The 14,230-nt window shown below is 40.1% G+C and overlaps 1 non-coding gene across 1 annotated transcript; it reads left to right on the top strand.

The window, feature by feature from the left end:
* The first annotated feature begins 13,861 nt into the window (after positions 1 to 13,861).
* Positions 13,862 to 13,933, top strand: TRNAW-CCA (transfer RNA tryptophan (anticodon CCA)). Its single transcript has one exon. It is a non-coding gene; the product is annotated as a tRNA-Trp (tRNA).
* Positions 13,934 to 14,230: the final 297 nt, after the last annotated feature.

Genomic DNA, 14,230 nt, shown 5'->3' with positions numbered 1-14,230 from the left:
CTTAGCCTGAATCTTCAGGATTCTTTGCCATAATCTTATTGTCCCCTTAGTCCTGAGATGGATGGCAGCTTAAACTGTCATTAAAGATAGTTAAAAACTGGGGTTTTATCTTTCAAATAAAGGGGTAGAACACAAAGGAGATTGAGATTGGCCTACTCAGTGGTGGTGAAATAAAGACCCCTTTTTCTTTTATAAATTAACCTATGTCAATGGCAATAGTTATCAGATTTTCTAATCCATATGGAGTAATCCACCAAATATACAAAAATTTGATATTTTATTTGAAAGAAAAGAGAAAATGTTTTTATTAACAGATTTTGTTAGACATAAAATAGCTCACAGACACAGTTCTCCTACCCATATTGGATGCCAAGTAGCATTTCCCAATCAAGAAACAACCAGGGCTTCTCAAAGAAATAGCAGTTTCCAGGTCTGGGCCAGAGAAAGTAAAAGATGAGCTTGAGAAATCTTGGTATGTCAGGTATAAAAGGAAGTTCTTGAAAATTAATGTAGTCACAACAAGATGACTGCATAGTCAGCTCAATGGAGCTCCCACTGGCCACTTTTAGGATACATGAGAATAAAATTGAGAGAGACTGAAGATTGAGAGAGACTGAAATTTTCAGTAATAGCCGGGGGAAAACAGCTCACAAAACCCTAACTTCCAGCTTTGCTAACTCTAAAGCATTTGGGGATCTAAGCTGGCATTATTGGTGGGTATGACTCTGCCTGCCCAGTTCTGGATGGAGAAGAATCAGAGCCATAGGGAAAGAATTTAAATGCTAGCCGTCACTGCAAGGCTAAGACGAGCCTGTCAGCCTGAATCCTGACCCCCACGACCATTTGCTTTCTACCTTCTGCAAACTGGTGCAAAATAATGACGGTAGAGTAAAGTTGTCAAACTTAAACCCCTCTTTGACACCTGGTTTCAACAAGCAAGATGACTTCATCAATCTCCCCAGTTGTAAATAGTTATAATAACAGCAATGACTGAATAGATTTCTTTTTGAGAAATATTAAGAAAGTGGGTCAGAATGGGCAAATTTAATTCAGATGACCTTTGTATCTATCACTGTGGGTAAGATATCCCGTAGAAGAAATGGAGTGGCCCTCATAGTCAACAAAAGAGTCCAAAATGCAGTACTCAGGTACAATCTCAAAAATGACAGAATGATCTCTGTACATTTTCAAGGAAACCATTCAATATCACAGAAATCCAAGTCTATGCCCCAACCACTAATACCAAAGAAGCTGAAGTTGAATTGCTCAGTGATGACTACAGGACCTTCTATAACTAACACCAAAAAAAAAGATTTCCTTTTCATCATCAGTTCAGTTCAGTTCAGTTCAGTCGCTCAGTCGTGTCCGACTCTTTGCGACCCCATGAATCGCAGCACACCAAGCCTCCCTGTCCATCACCAACTCCTGGAGTTCACTCAAATTCATGCCCATCGAGTCAGTGATGCCATCCAGCCATCTCATCCTCTGTCGTCCCCTTCTCCTCCTGCCCCCAATCCCTCCCAGCATCAGGGTCTTTTCCAATGAGTCAACTCTTCGCATAAGGTGGCCAAAGTACTGGAGTTTCAGCTTCAGCATCAGTCCTTCCAATGAACACCCAGGACTGATCTCCTTTCGGATGGATTGGTTGGATCTCCTTGCAGTCCAAGGGACTCTCAAGAGTCTTCTCCAACAGCACAGTTCAAAAGCATCAATTTTTCAGCACTCAACTTTCTTCACAGTCCAACTCTCACATCCATACATGACCACTGGAAAAAGCATAGCCTTGACCAGACGGACCTTTGTTGGCAAAGTAATGTCTCTGCTTCTTAATATGCTATCTAGGTTGGTCATAACTTTCCTTCCAAGGAGTAAGCGGCTTTTAATTTCATGGCTGCAATCACCATCCGCAGTGATTTTGGAGCCCAAAAAAATGAAGTCTGACACTGTTTCCACTGTCTCCCCATCTCTTTCCCATGAAGTGATGGGGCCAGATGCCATGATCTTAGTTTTCTGAATGTTAAGCTTTAAGCCAACTTTTTCACTCTCCTCTTTCACTTTCATCAAGAGGCTTTTTAGTTCCTCTTCACTTTCTGCCATAAGGGTTGTGTCATCTGCATATCTGAGGTTATTGATATTTCTCCCAGAAATCTTAATTCCAGTTTGTGCTTCCTCCAGCCCAGCATTTCTCATGATGTACTCTGCATATAAGTTAAATAAGCAGGGTGACAATATACAGCCTTGATGTACTCTTTTTCCTATTTGGAAGCAGTCCTTTGTTCCATGTCCAGTTCTAACTGTTGCTTCCTGACCTGCATACAGGTTTCTCAAGAGGCAAGTCAGGTGGTCTGGTATTCCCATCTCTTTCAGAATTTTCCACAGTTTATTGTGATCCACACAGTCGAAGGCTTTCACGTAGTCAATAAAGCAGAAATAGATGTTTTTCTGGAACTGTCTTGCTTTTTTGATGATCCAGTGGATGCTTGCAATTTGATCTCTGGTTCCTCGGCCTTTTCTAAAATCAGCTTGAACATCTGGAAGTTCTTGGTTCACGTATTGTTGAAGCCTGGCTTGGAGAATTTTGAGCATTACTTTACTAGCGTGTGAGATGAGTGCAATTGTGCGGTAGCTTGAGCAATCTTTGGCATTGCCTTTCTTAGGGATTGGAATGAAAACTGACCTTTCCCAGTCCTGTGGCCACTGCTGAGTTTTCCAAATTTGCTGGCATATTGAGTGCAGCACTTTCACAGCATCATCTTTCAGGATTTGAAATAGCTCAACTGGAATTCCATCACATCCACTAGTTTTGTTCGTAGTGATGCTTTCTAACGCCCACTTGACTTCACATTCAAGGATGTCTGGTTCTAGGTCAGTGATCACACCATTGTGATTATCTGGGTCGTGAAGATCTTTTTTGTACAGTTCTTCTGTGTATTCTTGCCACCTCTTCTTAATATCTTCTGCTTCTGTTAGGTCCATACAATTTTGGTCCTTTATCGAACCCATCTTTGCCTGAAATGTTCCCTTGATATCTCTAATTTTCTTGAAGAGATCTCTAGTCTTTCCCATTCTGTTGTTTTCCTCTATGGAATGCAAAAGTAGGAAATCAAGAAATATCTGGAGTAACAGGCAAGTTTGGCCTTGGAGTACAAAATGAAGCGGGGCAAAGGCCAACAGAGTTTTGCCAAGAGAACACCCTAATCATAGCAAACACCCTCTCCCAACAACACAAGAGAAAACTCTACACACGGACATCACCAGATGGTCAATATCAAAATCAGATTGATTATATTATTTGCAGCCAAAGATGGAGAAGCTCTATACAGTCAGCAAAAATAAGACCAGGAGTTGACTGTGGCTCATATCATGAACTCCTTACTGCCAAATTCAAACTTAGACTGAAGAAAGTAGGGAAAACCACTAGACAATTCAGGTATGACCTAAATTAAATCCTTTACAATTATGCAGTGGAAGTGACAAAGATTCAAGGGATTAGATCTGATAGACAGAGTTCCTCTGTCATGGACAGAGGTCCATGACACTGTACAGGAGTCAGTGACCAAAACCATCCCCAAGAAAAACAAATGTAAAAAGGCAAAAATGATTATCTAAGAAGGCCTTACAAATAGCTGAGAAAAGAAGAGGCATGAAAGGCAAGTAGAAAAGGAAAGATATATCCATCTGAATGCAGAGTCCAAAGAATAGCAAGGAGAGATAAGAAAACCTTCCTAAGCAATCAATGCAAAGAAATAGAGGGAAAAAATGATTGGGAAAGATTTGAGATCTCTTCAAGAAAATTAGAGATACCAAGGGAGTATTTCATGCAAAGATGGGCACAATAAAGGACAGAAATGGTATGGACCTAACAGAAGCAGAAGACATTAAGAGGTGGCAAGAATACACAGAAGAACTATACAACAAAGATCTTCATGGCCCAAATAACCACGATGGGGTGTGGTCACTCACCTAGAGCCAGACATCCTGGAATGTGAAGTCAAGTGGGCTCTAGGAAACATCACTAGAAACAAAGCTAGGGGAGGTGATATAATTCCAGCTGAACTATTTCAAACGTTAAAAGATGATGCTGTGAAAGTGCTGCACTCAATATGCCAGCAAATTTGGAAAACTCAGCAGTGACCACAGGACTGGAAAAGGTCAGTTTTCATCCCAACCCCAAAGAAAGGCAATGGCAAAGAATGTTCTAACTACTGCACAATTGCACTTGTCTCATGCCAGCAAAGTAATGCTCAAAATTCTCCAAGTGAGGGTTCAACAATACATGAACTGAGAGCTTTCAGATGTTCAAGCTGGCTTTAGATAAAGCAGAGGAAACAGAGATCAAATTGCTAATATCCGCTGGATCATCAAAAAAGAAAGAGAGTTCCAGAAAAACATCTACTTCTGCATTATTGATTATGCCAAAGCCTTTGACTGTGTGAATCACAGTAAACTGCGGAAAAGTCTTAAAGAGATGCTAATACCAGACCACCTGACCTGCCTCCTGAGAAATCTGTATGCAGGACAAGAAGCAACAGTTAGAACCAGACATGGAAAAACAGACTGGTTCCAAATTCGGAAAGGAGTATGTTAAGGCTGTATATTGTCACCTTGCTTATTTAACTTATATGCAGAGAACATCATGCAATTTGCCAGGCTGGATGAAGTACAAGCTGGAATCAAGATTGCTGGGAGAAATATCAATAACCTCAGAAATGCAGATGACACCACTCTTATGGCAAAAAGTGGAGAGGAACTAAAGAGCTTCCTGATCAAAGTGAATAGGAGAATGAGAAATCTGGCTTAAAACTCAACATTCTAAAAATGAAGATCCTGGCAACTGGTCTCATCACTTCATGACAGATAGATGGGGAAGCAATGGAAACAGTGACAGACTTTATTTTCTTGGGCTCAAAAATCACTGCAGATGGTGACTGCAGCCATGAAATTAAAAGATACTTACTCCTTAGAAGAAAAGTTATGACCAACCTAGACAACATTAAAAAGCAGAGACATTACTTTGCCAACAAAGGTCCGTCTAGTCAAAGCTATAGTTTTTCCAGTAGTCATATATGAATGTGAGAGTTGGACTATAAAGAAAGCTTAGCAGCCAAAAATTGATGCTTTTGAACTATGGTGTTGGAGAAGACTCTTGAGAGTGCCTTGGACTGCAAGAAGATCAAACCAGTCAATCTTAAAGGAAATCAATCCTGAATATTCACTGGAAGGACTGATGCTGAAGCTGAAGCTCCAATAGTTTGGCCATCTGGTGTGAAGAACTGACTCATTGGAAAAGACCCTGATACTGGGAAAGATTGAAGGCAGGAGGAGAAGGGGATGACAGAGGACAAGATGGTTGGATGGCATAACCAGCTCGATGGTTGTGAGTTTGGTGATGGACAGGGAAGCCTGGCATGTTGCAGCCTATGAAGTTGCAAAGAGTCAGACACAACTGAGCGAATGAACTTAACTGAACTGAAGAAAACCATGACAACTCATCCCAGGTGACTGAAATATAGAAAAAAGTAATTATTTTTATCATTATTATGTGTATTGTCATTATGTAAAATGTTTGGCACAGTGTCTGGCTTCTAAGCATTTAATAAATGTTTTTAATGATAACAATAAATGTGATTATTGTAATAGTGGTAGCATACATTTTATTTGAAAGTATGCATTTTTAATGGGAAAGATCTATTTGGCTTTGGAGACAAATAAGTTGTTAATTTCAACTTGGATTATACATAATGTGAGACAGGTTAAAACAAGTATGGATAATTATTCACCCTAAAATTTCAGCAGCTTAGTACAATAAAAGTTGATTGCTTGGAATATTGATATTTACTTTCTTAATTTGCATGCCAGCTATATGGATATATTTAGTTCATAAAAATTACCAAGTTAAAAAAAAATATTTTGTGTACTTTGATAGAAAAGTCAGTAAAAAGTTTTTAAAAATTAAAAAATTATAGTACATTAGCTTTCAGTTCAGTTCACTTCAGTCGCTCAGTCATGTCTGACTCTTTGCAACCCCATGAACCGCAGCACGCCAGACCTCCCTGTCCATCACCAACTCCCGGAGCCTACCCAAACTCATGTCCATTGAATCTGTGATGCCATCCAACCATCTCATCCTCTGTCATCCCCTTCTCCTCCTGCCTTCAATCTTTCCCAGCATCAGGGTCTTTTCCAATGAGTCAGCTCTTCTCATCGGGTGGCCAAAGTATTGGAGTTTCAGCTTTAACATCAGTCAGTCCTTCCAATGAACACCCAGGACTGATCTCCTTTCGGATGGACTGGTTGGATCTCCTTGCAGTCCAAGGGATTCTCAAGATTCTTCTCCTACACCACAGTTCAAAACATCAATTCTTGGCTGCTAAGCTTTCTTTATAGTCCAACTCTGACATCCATACATGACTACTGGAAAAACCATGGCCTTGACTAGACGTTAGCCTTAAATTACTTTATTTGTATTTTTTTTTCCTTTCACTCAAAATTCGATGTACATTGTATAAGTCATGCAAAATAGTCAGACACACCTTAGTAACTAAACAACAACAAAATCCTTTTAGTCATATGAACTTTATACATTAATTATTTGAACTTTGTTTCTTCCTTTAGATAAAGGGTGATGGAGATACCCACTTTACCCTTAGAGTAGAGACTAGATTAGATGATAATTGTATCATATGGTAAATCCCCCAGACTGGAGTTCCTTGCTTGTATTGGAAATTAAAAGATGCTTACTCCTTGGAAGGAAAGTTATGACCAATCTAGATAGCATATTAAAAAGCAGAGACATTACTTTGCCAACAAAGGTCCATCTGGTCAAGGCTATTGTTTTCCCAGTGGTCATGTGTGGATGTGAGAGTTGGACTGTGAAGAAAACTGAGCACTGAAAAATTGATGCTTTTGAACTATGGTTTTGGAGAAGTCTCTTGAGAGTCCCTTGGACTGCAAGGAGATCCAACCAGTCCATCCGAAAGGAGATCAGTCCTGGGTGTTCATTGGAAGGACTGATGCTGAAGCTGAAACTCCAGTACTTTGGCCACCTTATGCGAAGAGCTGACTCATTGGAAAAGACCCTGATGCTGGGAGGGATTGAGGGCAGGAAGAGAAGGGGGTGACAGAGAATGAGATGGCTGGATGGCATCACCGACTCGATGGACATGAGTTTGAGTAAACTCCCGGAGTTGGTGATGGACAGGGAAGCCTGGCATGCTGTGATTCATAGGGTCGCCAAGAGTGGGACACGACTGAGCGACTGAACTGAACTGAACTGAACTGATTGGTTCTATGAATCAGAGGTTCTTAACCAGTACAGAGCATGATCTTTAGATTATATATACCTGATATCATAAAATTTTGTGAAAGTATAAAAATGTGCATTTTTATTTATTTATTTATTTTTGTAGAGTGGTCACTGTTTTCCCTCAGATTTTCAGAGAGATGGTGGGCCCAATATGTTAATGATTTTCTTACCTGAATGATTTTCTTACCTGAAAAATAAAAATAAACAACCTCCGCCCGCCTCCCCCCTACACACACACACACACACAAAAGAGTCATAGACTCCAGACAATGATCTATCTGATTGTTTGCTTTCTAGAAGGAGTTAGGCTCAAAACCACCTCCATCATGCTCACAGTAAGTGGCCATATCTTCAATGCATTTGCTTCAGAGTCCATCTGTCTTGCCCAAATGTCTCCCACTTTGAGTGGTCGCTGGTCTCTCAGCATCCTCTTCTCAGAGCTTCTCACCCTCAGGCTGTTATCTGAGCTCCTCGGGTTTCTCTTCCTGCTCCCATAAGGCCCCCCTCATGCAGAGAGATTAACCTGGCTCTGAGGTTGTGTGTGCGTGCTCAGTCACTTCAGGCCTGTCTGACTCTCTGCGACCCTATGGACTGCAGCCCATCAGGCTCCTCTGTCCATGGGATTCTCCAGGCAAGAATACTGGAGTGGGTTGACATGACCTCCTCCAGGGGATCTTCCCTACCCAGGGATTGAACCTCCGTCTCTTATGTATACCTGCATTGGCAGGTGGTTTCTTTACCACTGGCTCCCTCTGCTAATGGGAAAAACCATTGCAATCAATGAATTCAGTAATTCCCACATATTATTCTTCCACAGTTTGACTTGATATTACTGAGGCTCCACATTAAGAAGAGTAAAATTGCTCAGGTCTGTCAGAAGACCCCAGAGTTGGTTGAATATTTTTAAAAATTCTTTTTCCCCCCAGTTAAATCCCTTGTGTGAATTCTGGCTACAACTTGTCAGATTCTGAGACTTTGAATACCTTTCTTCAAGGCAATTGCAATTAAGAGAAATCATTTGTTATTAAATCTAGAAGGGCCTGCTGTTAGTTAAAGGCCATCATTCCTCATTCAAACTCCTTCTGGGAGTTTTAAGCCATTATATAGAGTAGTTATTTTTTGCTCTTAACCTTGAAATCATGTGGATTATTTAATTCTTAATGAAATCATGTCATAGCCATACCCTTTTGATCTTAAAATGAATAAATTTGATCTGTTTTCAACTTCCCCTGATCATTCTGAAAAAACTTGGCAGAGAATCAGTATACACTGCAAGTTCAAGCCCAGAAGAGAATTATTATCTGATTTTCCAAGTTTTGATGCTTGCTTTATGGTCATGTCTATGTAGGCAAGATGAGTGAGTTTGTAGTGAATGTATGTCTCTTATTTACTGAGGTAAAATCCCTCCTACTAAAGATGATCTTTTGTTGTGTCTTGATACCAAAATGCATCACCCATGACCACCAGGCATTCTTTTAAGCTATAGAAATAATATCCTAGTAAAAGAGCCTCAGGCTGACCTTTATGCAATCTCATTTTTTAACTTATTGGAGTTGGACCAGGGGTTAATAAAAGCTCTTTTAAAGGAACTCTGGTGATGATTATGTCATATAATTGGGGCTTCCCAAGTGTCTCAGTGGTATAGAAACTGCCTACCAGTGGTGGAGATCTAAGAGACCCAGGTTCAATCTCTAGGTTGGAAAGATCACCAGGAGGAGGGCATGGCAACCCATTCCAGTATTCTTGCCTGGAGAATCCCATGGACGGGGAGACTGGTGAGCTAAAGTCCATCAGGTCGCAAAGAGTCGGACATGACTGAAGCCACTTAGCACATATGCACACATGTCAGATAATTATATAAAAGCAGCCATTTCATTAATGTTCTAGAGAACTTTATATGCCAGGCATATGCTATGTCTCCTCAGAAGTCAATAGCAATCACCTTTATTCAGAGTTTCTGCTTCTGTTCATCCAATCCGAACCTACATTTGTCTTTATCCTTGTTTTATCTGTTTTTATGTTTTTTTGTTTTTTTTTTTTTTTTACCAAGAAATGCAATCTCTAAAAACTGTAATATACAGATTAGGGACATAGTTTTTGTTTTAAATAAACTTTAATTGTTAGAGCAATTTTAAATTTACAGAATAATTGAAAACATAACACAGGGTGTTCCTACATAACCCCAGGTATTACACACCCAGTTTCCCCTATTATTAGCATCTTACATTAATATGGCTCATTTGTTAAAATTAATGAACAATACTGATACATTATTAACTAAAATGTGAGCGCACGCATACTAAATTGTTTCAATCCTGTCTGACTCTGTGTTACCCTATGTACTGTAGCCCACCAGGCTTCTCTGTCTGTGGGATTCTCCAGGCAAGAATGCTGGAGTGGGTTGCCATGCCCTCCTCCAGAGGACATTAGTAACCCACGGATCGAACACTCGTTTCTTACAACACCTGCATTGGCAGGTGGATTCTTTACCACTAACCAAAGTGTATACTTTATTTAAATTTCCTCAGTTTATACCAAAAATATCATTTTATCTTCCAGAATCTCATCCAAGATTTCCCATTATATTTCATTGCTAGGTCAATTAGAAGCATGGTTTAATATTAAATCTTTTATATTACTAATAAATGGCCCAGCTTTGTCAGTTTCTAGCTGGGTATCCTTTGTAAATCACTTACTGAATATAAAGCTTTGGTTTTCTCATGTGCAAAATGAAGATAAGCATTTTATTTTTCATTTCTTTTGTCAGGTCTAAGTAAGTATACAGTTGACCCTTGAATGACATGGAGGTTAGAGGCTCCATTCCTCCATCCAGTCAAAACCCATGTTTAACCTAGTATGTCCTCCATTTCTGCAGGCATTCCATTGTCTGTGCTTTCTCTGTGTCTGCCTCCATGGTTCCACATCCACAGCAGATTCAACCAACCCCTGATCATGAAGGACTGCATATACACCATTGGAAAAAAAAAAAAAATCCATGTCTAAGTAGACCCATGCAATCCAAACCTGTGTTGTTTGAGGATCAATTATATGTGTACGTATCACTTAGAATCTTGCCCATCATATGGTAAGTATTCTTGACATTTAAGTTATTCAGTTCAGTCGCTCAGTCGTGTCTGACTCTTTGCGACCCCATGGACTGCCAGCATGCCAGGCCTCCCTGTCCATCACCAACTCCCAGAGTTTACTAAAATTCATGTCCATTGAGTTGGTGATGCCATCCAACCACCTCGTCCTCTGTCATCCCCTTCTCCTCCCACCTTCAATCTTTCCCAGCATCAGGGTCTTTTCCAATGAGTCAGTTCTTCGCATTAGGTGACCAACGTATTGGAGTTTCAGCCTCAACATCAGTCCTTCCAGTGAACACCCAGGACATATCTCCTTTAGGATGGACTGGTTGGATATCCTTGCAGTCCAAGGGATTCTCAAGAGTCTTCTCCAACACCACAGTTCAAAAGCATCAATTCTTCAGCACTCAACTTTCTTCATAGTCCAACTCTTACATCCATACATGACTACTGGAAAAACCATAGCTTTAACTAGATGGACCTTTGTTGACAAAGTAATGTCTGTGCTTTTTAATATGCTGTCTACGTTGGTCATAACTTTCCTTCCAAGGAGCAAGCGTCTTTTAATTTCATGGCTGCAGTCACCATCTGCAGTGATTTTGGAGCCCAGGAAAATAAAGTCTGCAACTGTTTCCACTGTTTCCCCATCTATTTGCCATGAAGTGACAGGACCAGATGCCATGATCTTAGTTTTCTGAATGTTGACCTTTTTTTTTTTTTTTTTTTAAGTTTTATTTATTTATTTATTTTACTTTACAATATTGTATTGGTTTTGCCATACATTGACATGAATTTGCCATGGGTGTACATGTGTTCCCCATCCTGAACGCCCCTCCCACCTCCCTCCCTATCCCATCCCTCTGGGTCATCCCAGTGCACCAGCCCCGAGCACCCTGTATCATGCATCGAACCTGGACTGGTGATTCATTTCACATATGATAATTTGCATGTTTCAATGCCATTATCCCATATCATTCCACCCTTGCCTTCTCCCACAGAGTCCAAAAGACTGTTCTATACATCTGTGTCTCTTTTTCTGTCTTGCATATAGGGTTATCATTACCATCTTTCTAAATTCCATATATATGCGTTAATATACTGTATTGGTGTTTTTCTTTCTGGCTTACTTCACTCTGTATATAATAGGCTTCAGTTTCATCCACCTCATTAGAACTGATTCAAATGTATTCTTTTTAATGGCTGAGTAATATTCCATTGTGTTTATGTACCACAGCTTTCTTATCCATTCATCTGCTGATGGACATCTAGGTTGCTTCCTGGCTTCCTGGCTATTATAAATAGTGCTGCGATGAACATTGGGGTATATGTGTCTCTTTCAATTCTGGTTTCCTCGGTGTGTATGCCCAGCAGTGGGATTCCTGGGTCATATGGCAGTTCTATTTCCAGTTTTTTAAGGAATCTCCACACTGTTCTCCACAGTGGCTGTACTAGTTTGCATTCCCACCAACAGTGTAAGAGGGTTCCCTTTTCTCCACACCCTCGCCAGCATTTATTGCTTGTAGACTGAGCTTTAAGCCAACTTTTTCACTCTTCTCTTTCACTTTCATCAGGAGGCTCTTTAGTTCTTTATGTTCTGCCATAGGGATGGTGTCATCTGCATATCTGAGGTTTTTGATATTTCTCCCAGCTTTCTTAATTCCAGCTTGTGCTTCCTCCAGCCCAGCATTTCTCATGATGTACTCTGCATAGAAGTTAAATAAGCAGAGTAACAATATACAGCCTTGATGTACTCCTTTTCCTATTTGAAACCAGTACATTGTTCCATGTCCAGTTCTAACAATTGCTCCCTGACCTGCATATAGGTTTCTCAAAAGGCAGGTCAGGTGGCCTGTTATTCCCATCTCTTTCAGAAGTTTCCACAGTTTATTGTGATCCACACAGTCAAAGGTTTTGGCACAGTCAATAAAGCAGAAATAGATGTGTTTCTGGAACTCTCTTGCTTTTTCAGTGATCCAGCAGATGTTGGCAATTTGATCTCTGGTTCCTCTGCCTTTCCTAAAACCAGCTTGAGCATCTGGACGTTCACGGTTCACATATTGTTGAAGCCTGGCTTGGGGAATTTTGAGCATTACTTTACTAGTGTGTAAGATGAGTGCAATTGTGCAGTAGTTTGAGCCTTATTAGTGTTAAATGAAGTGCTCAATCCATTTATCATTGTTATTACTCTTCTATTGGGAAAGAATAGTGCTTCTCTGGTGGCTCATTTGGTAAAGAATCCACCTGCAATGTAGGAGACATGCATTTGATCCCTGGATTGGGAAGATTCCCTGGAGAAGAGAGTGGGAACCCACTCCAGAATTCTTGCCTGGGAAATCCCATGGACAGAGGAGCCTGGTTGGCTATAGTTCATGGGGTCACAAAAGAGTTGAATATGACTTAGTGACTAACTCACCACCAATGGGAAAGAATAGATGAAAGAGATAAAAGAAAATAACCACCGAGATATGGAAAATAATTAGGAGGGACAACCCTCTACTTTTAAAGAAATAAGCATCTTCAGGATTAAACCCATTATGGAATTTTGGAAAATTCAATTGAAAAACAAATATAAAAATTGCAAAAATCTATTTTAATTTTTAACATAATCAGAGAAACTAAATAATTTAAGAAATAAGACATGGTACTCTGAATGTTCATTTGTAACATAAAATTATTTAAGGACCAAAAAATTTAATTTTTACTTAGTAGGTTTATTGTCAGTATTAATATTGATAACTAAAAATCTAGAAGTACTTCTTTCTATTATAAGCAAATAAGGAAGCATGTTGATAGTATAAGAATCCAAGGGTTTTGCCATAGGAGAAATAAAATAAAAATATAAAATAAAAGAAATGAAAGGAACCTCCATGATATAAAATTTGAACTGGAAATATCAATATGAACTTGTCACTTAAAGATATGAATATATCTTAGCTTTTCTACTGAAAGGGCTTAGAACCAGGGATGACACAGAAGTGATGAGCATACATGGCGTACAGATCTTCATTTCTAAATGTCAAGGAGTCAGACTTCTCTAAGAAATGGCTAATTCCAGGCCTGAGACAGGGAAAACCTGCAATAAATCTTCAACCTCATGGGCCATAAGGCAGAAAAGTGCTCAAAGTCTAGGGGGATCATAAATAAAGAATATCGGAGTGTGGTTGGCAGGTGTATTTCAAAATATTATGAAGTTCCCTTCATCCCTTTGTTTGTAATTCCTGGTTGTGTTGTGGTCTTGTGCTTAGTCATTCAGTCTTGCCCAACTCTCTGTGCCCGCAAGAACTGTGGCCCACCACACTCCCCTGACCATGGGATTTTCCCGGCAAGAATACTGGAATGGATTGCCATTTCCTTCTCCAAGAGATTTTTCTGACCCCGGGATTGAACCCACACCTTTTGCATCTCTTGCATTGGCAGGTAGATTCTTTACCACTGTGCCCCTGGGAAGCCCTTAATCCCTGGTTGGGCTTCCCTGGTGGCTCAGAGGTTAAAGCGTCTGCCTCCAATGCAGGAGACCCGGGTTCGATCCCTGGGTTGGGAAGATCCCTTGGAGAAGGAAATGGTAACCCACTCCAGTATTCTTGCCTGGAGAATCCCACGGACGGAGGAGCCTGGTAGGCTACAGTCCACGAGGTCGCAAAGAGTCAGACACGACTGAGCGATATGTGACCCCAAATGAGACTTAGCAACTCCAAAAAACATACGGTCACCTTGCCTAGGAAAGATACAAAAGTGGTGATCATGAGACCATTCAAGAATAATGATGTAACTCTGAATGATTTAAAATGATATAACTCAGTGATGTAATTTTCAACTAATAGAATGCATGGCATATGAT

The sequence above is a fragment of the Dama dama genome, chromosome 11 (genome assembly GCF_033118175.1).
Source record: "Dama dama isolate Ldn47 chromosome 11, ASM3311817v1, whole genome shotgun sequence".
NCBI lineage: Eukaryota > Metazoa > Chordata > Mammalia > Artiodactyla > Cervidae > Dama > Dama dama.
This window is presented reverse-complemented; position numbering and strand designations above follow the sequence as displayed.